An 8,017-nucleotide genomic window follows, 5' to 3' on the forward strand; every position below is an offset into this window, starting at 1 on the left:
CTGGGTAAAATTGCTAGTGTGATTTCTGCCATGCTTCCCCACACTCTCTTGCTCTTTGTGCAACATGACATCCCCCCTACTGAACTAGCAAGGGACCCTTGGTCCCATAGGTGGCCGTGGTTTCCCGCAACACGCGTCGGGTTACAAGTATTTGTTCTTTGTGTGCAGGTACCACTTACATAGTGTTGCTTGGTTCTCCTACTGGTCCAATAACCTTGGTTTCATAATTGAGGGAAACACCTACCATAGTTGTGCTGCATCATCCCTTCCTCTTCGGGGAAATACTAACGCGAACACAAGCCGCCAAATACCAAAAGTCCTTTAAACGCACCGCTGGCCTTGCCACCTCACAATATACTCGTGACATTATGCGTGAGTGGGATACTGGGAATCATTGATCAAATCCCTTAAAAAGTGGGACATGGTCTCCACCTCGATGGGACGTGACATTGAAGGAGCTCCCTCGAGCTGCGCATCGAGTTCTCATGTTTATGGCCGGCCGTGGCCCTTCGTCGAAAGCTGTCAGTTGAAGGTACTACGTATGTTTGAACGGTTGGCCTTCAAGGTTAAGTAAAATCTATAGTCCGAACGCCAGATATGGTGCGACTGTGTGTGTGAGCCAGATACCCTCTAAAAGGATCGTCTGGAAAAGATTATTTCAACTACGTAGGAGGAACTCGCCTACAAGCCGGAGACTGCAGATGTGGAAGTTACAAGAACCCGGTGTTGGAGGCTAGTTCGGGGCTACTGAGGGAGTCCTGGACTAGGGGGTCCTCGAGATGCCAGTCTATCTCACATGGGCCGGACAGCTGGGCCGCACTATGGCTACTGGTGGACCAAACTATGGGGCGGAATTCTGTCCGGACGAGAGACATTTTGTGCCTTGGTGTGTACTCCAAGTCAAGATAGAAGATTCGGCATGCTTGTTCCCCTGTTGTAACTGACCATGTATAACCCTAATACCCCTGGTGTCTATATAAACCATGGGACTTAGTTTGTAGTGGGTAGACAACAATCACCATCCTACTAGTTTAGGGTTTAGCTCATCTGATCTCGTGGTAGATCAACCTGTAATCCCCATATACACAAGCAATATAATCAAGCAAGACGTAGGGTATTACCTCTTAGAGAGGGCCCGAACCTGGGTAAATATCGTGTCCCACGTCCCTTGTTCCCCATTGATCCAAGATCCATAGTTCGGGACCCCCTACCCGGGATCCGTCGGTTTTCATACCGACAGGGAGAAAAGTAGAACTTGATGAGGTAATTGCACCTTCTCTCGAACGGGAGAGTAGCACATCATAGAAAGAAGTTCCCATGATGCCTACACCAACCAGAGAGGAAGCTAATGATGATGATCATGAAACTTTAGATCAAATTGTTGCCAAACTTTGTACGTCGACCAGGACACGTTCCGCACCAGAGTGGTATGGTAATCCTGTCCTGGAAGTCATTTTGTTAGACAACAGCGAACCTACAAACTCTGAAGAAGCAATGATGAGCCTGGATTCCATGAAATCCGAGATAGGATCCATGTATGAGATCAAAGTATGGACTTTGGTGGACTTTCCTGTTGACCAGCAAGCCATTAAGAATAAATGGATATTTAGGAAGAAGATAGACGCTGATGGTAATGTCAATGTCTATAAAGCTCGACTTGTCACAAAAGGTTTTTGAAAAATTCAAGGAGTTCGCTACGATGAGACTTTCTCACCCGTAGAGATGCTTAAGTCTGTTAGAATTATGTTAGCAATTGCTGCATACTGTGATTATGAAATCTGGCAGATGGACATCAAGCAGTATTCCTTAACGGTTTACTTAAGGAAGAGTTGTATATGATGCAACCAGAAGGTTTTGTCGATCCTAAGGATGCTAACAAAGTATGCAAGCTCCAGAGGTCCATCTATGAACTGGTGCAAACATCTCAGAGTTGGAATATACGCTTTGATGAGGTGATCAAAGCTTATGGTTTTATACAAACTTATGGACAAGCTTGTATTTACAAGAAAGTGAGTGGGAGCTCTATAGCATTTCTGATAAGTATATGTGTATGACATATTGTTGATTGGAAATGATGTAGAATTTCTGGAAAGCATAAAGGGTTGTTTGAAAGGAGTTATTCATAGGAAGACCTGGGTAAAACTGCTTACATATTGGGCATTAAGATCTATAGAGATAGATGAAGACGCCTAATAAGACTTTCATAGAGCACATACCTTGTCAGGATTTTGAAGGATTTCAAAATGGATCAGTCAAATAAGGAGTTCTTGCCTATATTATAGGGTGTGAAGTTGAGTAAGACTCAAAGCTTGACCACGGCGGAAGAAAGAGAAAGGATGAAGGTCATTCCCTATGCCTTGGCGATAGGCTCTATAATATATGTCATACTGTGTACCAGACCTAATGTGTGCCTTGCCATAAGTCTAGCAGGGAGGTACCAAAGTGATCTAGGAGTAGATCACTAGACAATGGTCAAGAATATCTTTAGGTACCTAAAGAGGACTGCGGAAATACTTCTTGGTTATGGAGGTGATAAAGAGTTCATCGTAAAGGGTTACGTAAATGCAAGCTTTGACACCGATCCAGATGACTCTTAGTTTCAATCAGGATATGTATTGAATGTGGGAGCAGTTAGCTAGAGTATCTCCATATAGAGCATTGTAGATATAGATATTTGCAAAGTACATACATATATGAATGTTGCAGACCCATTGACTAAAAATTCTCTCACAAGCAAAACATGATCAAACCCCAGAACTCATTGGGTGTTAATCACATGGCTATGTGAACTAGATTACTGACTCTGGTGCAAGTGGGAGACTACTGGAAATATTCCCTAGAGGTAACAATAAAATGGTTATTATCATATTTCTCGTTCATGGTAAATGTTTATTATTCATGCTAGAATTGTATTGACTGGAAACTTAAATGCATGTGTGAATACATAAACTACACCGTGTCCCTAGTAAGTCTCTATACTAGACTAGCTCGTTGATCAAAGATGGTTAAGGTTTCCTAACCATGGACATGAGTTGTCATTTGATAACGTGATCACATCATTAGGAGAATGATGTGATGGACATACCCAATAGTAAGCTTAGCATCAGATCCTTTAGTTATCTAATATAGCTTTCTTCATGTCAAGTATATGTTCCTTCGACCATTAGATCATGCCACTCCCGGATACCGGAGGAATGCCTTGTGTGCTATCAAACATCACTTCATAACTGGGTGATCATAAAGGATCTCTAGGGGTATCTCTGAAGGTGTCTGTTGGGTTGCATGGATCGAGACTGGGATTTGTCGCTCCGTGTGATGGAGAGATATCTCTGGGCCCTTTCGGTAATACAACTTCATAAGAAGCTTCTTGTATTATGGAATGAGTAAAGAGACTTGTCGGTACCGAGATTGATTTAGGTATAGAGATATTGACGATCAAACTCGGCAAGTAACATATTGCCGGACAAAGGGAGTTGCATACGGGATTGTCTGAATCCTTGACATCGTGGTTCAACCGCTGAAGCTCTTTGTTGAATATGTAACCAATATGGGCATCCAAGTTCTGCTATTGGTTATTGACCGAAGAGGAGTCTCGGTCATGTCTACATGATTCTCGAACCCGTAGGGTCGCACACTTAACGTTCGTTAGCGCTAGGATAGTATTGAGATATTAATAGTGGAAAATCCAAAGGTTGTTTAGAGTCCAGGATGGGATCTATCATGAGGATCTCCAGAATGGTCCAGAGGTAAAGATTTATATATGGAAAATTGTTGTCGGGGTTCTGGGAAAAAGTCCATTTTTTTGCTATTGTATCGGGAAGCCGCCGGAAGGTTCCAGAGGGGTCCGGAAGTCCTCGGAGGGTTTCACCACGTCCCATACAGTAGCACGGGATGTAGGGGGTTCTCTGGCCTTAATGTACCAGGGGTACCATCCCCTACAAGGCCCATGCGCATGGGGGAGGGGAAACCATAAGGGGGAGGGCCTCCACTTGGCTTGGAGGGCACTCCTCCCCCCTTGGCCGCCTCCCCTGCCTTGGGAGGGGGCTAGGACTGCCATGCCCCTCCCTCACCCCTATATATAGTGGGGAGGTGCAGGGAGCAGCTATCCCTTTCATGCTTGCCCCGTCTCCCTCCCGTTACTCCTCCTCCACGTTCTGTCGGTGCTTAGCGAAGCCCTGCCAGAGTTCTGCTGCCACCACCACCACCACGCTATCGTGTTGGTTCAGATCTCATCTACCTCCTCTCCCTCCCTTGCTGGATCAAGAAGGAGAGGACTTCACCGAGCCGTACATGTGCTAAACTCGGAGGTGTCGTCCATTCGGCACTAGATCGGATTGGATCGCGACGCGAGTACGACTACGCCAACCACGATCTTTAGATCGTTAACTATTTTGGTCTACAAGGGTATGTAGACACCACTCCCCTCTCATTTTTATACATCTCCTAGATTAGATCTTGGGTGTTCGTAGGAATTTTTTTGATTTTCGTGCTTCATTCCCTGAGGGAGTCCTGGATTAGGGGGTGTCCGGATGGCCGGACTATGACCTTTGGCCGGACTCCTGGACTATGAAGATACAAGATTGAAGACTCCGTCCCGTGTCCGGATGGGACTTTACTTGGCGTGGAAGGCAAGCTTGGCGATACGATATGAAGATCTCCTCCCATTGTAACCGACTCTGTGTAACCCTAGCCCTCTCCGGTGTCTATATAAACCGGAGAGTTTTAGTCCGTAGGAAGAACAACAATCATACCATAGGCTAGCTTCTAGGGTTTAGCCTCTCTGATCTCGTGGTAGATCCACTCTTGTACTACCCATATCATCAATATTAATCAAGCAGGAGTAGGGTTTTACCTCCATCGAGAGGGCCCGAACCTGGGTAAAAACATCGTGTCCCTTGTCTCCTGTTACCATCCGCCTAGACGCACAGTTCGGGACCCCATACCCGAGATCCGCCAGTTTTGACACCGACATTGGTGCTTTCATTAAGAGTTCCTCTGTGTCGTCGCCTTTAGGCCCGATGGCTTCTTCGATCATCAATCACGACGCGGTCCAGGGTGAGACTTTTCTCCCCGGACAGATCTTCATATTCGGCGGCTTCGCACTGCGGGCCAACTCGCTTGGCCATATGGAGCAGATCGAAAGCTACGCCCCTGGCCATCAGGTTAGGTTCGGAAGTTTAAACTACACGGCCGACATCCGCAGGGACTTGGTCTTCGACGGATTTGAGCCACGGCCGAGCACGCCGCACTGTTACGATGGGCATGATATAGCTCTGCCGCCGGACAGCGCCCAAAGCGTCGCTCAGGTGCCCGCTCTGACCATTAGCTCGGAGCTGACTGCGCTAGTCAAGGATGGACGGTTGGACGCCACCCCAGGAGCCGCAATCACTACGGTGATAGAGCCGAATACCAACCTAGTCCTTTGCAAGGCCCATGACTCCAAGATGCCGGACCCCATTCCGGACTCCGAATCTTCCGCACCCCGTCCGATCGAACCCAATTGGGCTCTGAACATGGAGTTCACCGCAGCGGACGTCTTTCAGCACTCGCCCTTTGGCGATATCCTGAATTCACTAAAGTCTCTCTCTTTGTCAGGAGAGCCCTGGCCGAACTACGGTTAGCATGGTTGGGATACGAACGACGAAGAAATTCGAGGCCCACCCACCACCCACTTCGTAGCAACTGTCGACGATTTAACCGACATGCTCGACTTTGACTCCGAAGACATCGACGGTATGAATGCCGATGAAGGGGACGACCAGGAACCAACACCTATAGGGAGCTGGAAAGCCACCTCGTCATACGACATATACATGGTGGACACCCCCAAAGCAGGGGATGGCGAGGAAAAAACGGAGGATGACCCCTCCAAGAAGCAACCCAAGCGCCGACATCAGCGGCACCGCTCTAAGTCCCGCCAAAGCAAAAACGGCGATTCCGGCACCGGAGATAACAACACGCCGGATAGTGCCGAAGATAACCCCCTCCAGCAGAACTCAGTGCAGGAGGACGAAGGAGCCAACCCTCATGAGAGAGCGGCCGACAGAGAGGTTGAGGACGACAACTATATGCCTCCCTCCGAGGACGAGGCAAGCCTCGACGACGACGAATTCGTCGTGCCAGAGGATCCCGTCGAACAAGAGCGTTTCAAACGCAGGCTTATGGCCATGGCAAGCAGCCTCAAGAAAAAACAACAGCAGCTTAGAGCTGACCAAGACTTGCTAGCCGACAGATGGACCGAAGTCCTGGCGGCCGAAGAGTATAAACTCGAGCGCCCCTCCAAGAGCTACCCAAAGCGCAGGCTGCTACCCCAACTTGAGGAGGAAGCAACTAAACCTACATCACTAGCGTATGATGCGCCCGATCAGCCACCCCGTGGCCGCGACAGAGAGGCCTTCAGGCCCTCGACCCAAGACGCACCCCGGCACCGCTCAAAACATACCACAGTACGGGGAGACGCAACCGACCTGCTAGACATATTGGAGGACAAGGCAAGGCAAGCAAGATCGATCTACGGATCGCATGGGCGCCCCGCTTCACGTGACGCTAGCCGTCACGCCGGACAAGATAAGTACGGCCAGGCCGAATACAACAGACCAAGCTCATCAGAGCTACGTCGTGATATAGCCCAATACAGGGGCGCCGCACACCCACTATGCTTCACAGACGAAGTAATGGATCATCAAATCCCTGAGGGTTTTAAACCCGTGTACATAGAATCATACGATGGCACAACAGATCCGGCGGTTTGGATCGAGGATTATCTCCTTCATATCCACATGGCCCGTGGTGATGATCTACATGCCATCAAATACCTCCCGCTCAAGCTTAAAGGACTAGCTCGACATTGGCTTAACAGCCTGCCAGCAGAGTCAATTAGTTGCTGGGAGGACATGGAACCCGCATTCCTGGACAACTTCCAGGGCACTTATGTGCAACCACCAGACGCCGATGACCTAAGCCACATAATCCAGCAGCCATAGGAATCGGCCAGGCAATTCTGGACACGGTTCCTAACAAAGAAAAATCAAATAGTCGACTGTCCGGACGCCGAGGCCCTTGCTGCCTTCAGGCACAACATCTGAGACGAATGGCTTGCCCGGCACCTAGGACAGGAAAAGCCGAAATCTATGGCAGCCCTCATGACACTCATGACCCGCTTCTGCGCGGGCGAAGACAGCTGGCTGGCTCGTAGCAATAACATAACCAAGAGCCCTGGTAATTCGGATACCAAGGACAACAATGGCCGGTCACGTCGCAACAAACACAAGCGCCACATTAACGGCAACAATACTGAGGATACGGCAGTCAACGCCAGATTCAGAGGCTCTAAACCTGGTCAGCGGAAGAAGCCATTCAAAAGAAACCCTCTAGGCCCATCCAACTTAGACCGGATACTCGACCGCTCGTGCCAGATACATGGCACCCCCGAACAACCAGCCAACCACACCAACAGGGATTGTTGGGTGTTCAAGCAGGCAGGGAAGTTAAGTGCCGAAACCAGAGACAAGGGGCTGCGTAGCGATGACGAGGAGGAGCCCCGACCGCCGAACAACAGAGGACAGAAGGGATTCCCCCCCGCAAGTGCGGACGGTGAACATGATATATGCAACCCACATCCCCAAAAGGGAGCGGAAGCGTGCTCTCAAGGGCATCTATGCGTTGGAGCCAGTCGCCCCAAAGTTCAACCCATGGTCCTCCTGCCCGATCACATTTGATCGAAGGGACCACCCCACTAGCATCCGTCACGGCGGATTCGCCGCATTGGTCCTAGACCCAATCATTGATGGATTTCACCTCACCAGAGTCCTCATGGATGGCGGCAGCAGCCTGAACCTGCTTTATCAGGATACAGTGTGAAAAATGGGTATAGATCCCTCAAGGATCAAACCCACAAAGACAAACCTTTAAAGGTGTCATACCGGGTGTAGAAGCCAGCTGTACAGGCTCAGTTACACTCGAAGTGGTCTTCGGATCCCTGGATAATTTCCAAAGCGAAGAGTTAATCTTCGACATA

This window comes from Triticum aestivum, chromosome 4B, assembly GCF_018294505.1.
Source record: "Triticum aestivum cultivar Chinese Spring chromosome 4B, IWGSC CS RefSeq v2.1, whole genome shotgun sequence".
NCBI classification, from domain to species: domain Eukaryota; kingdom Viridiplantae; phylum Streptophyta; class Magnoliopsida; order Poales; family Poaceae; genus Triticum; species Triticum aestivum.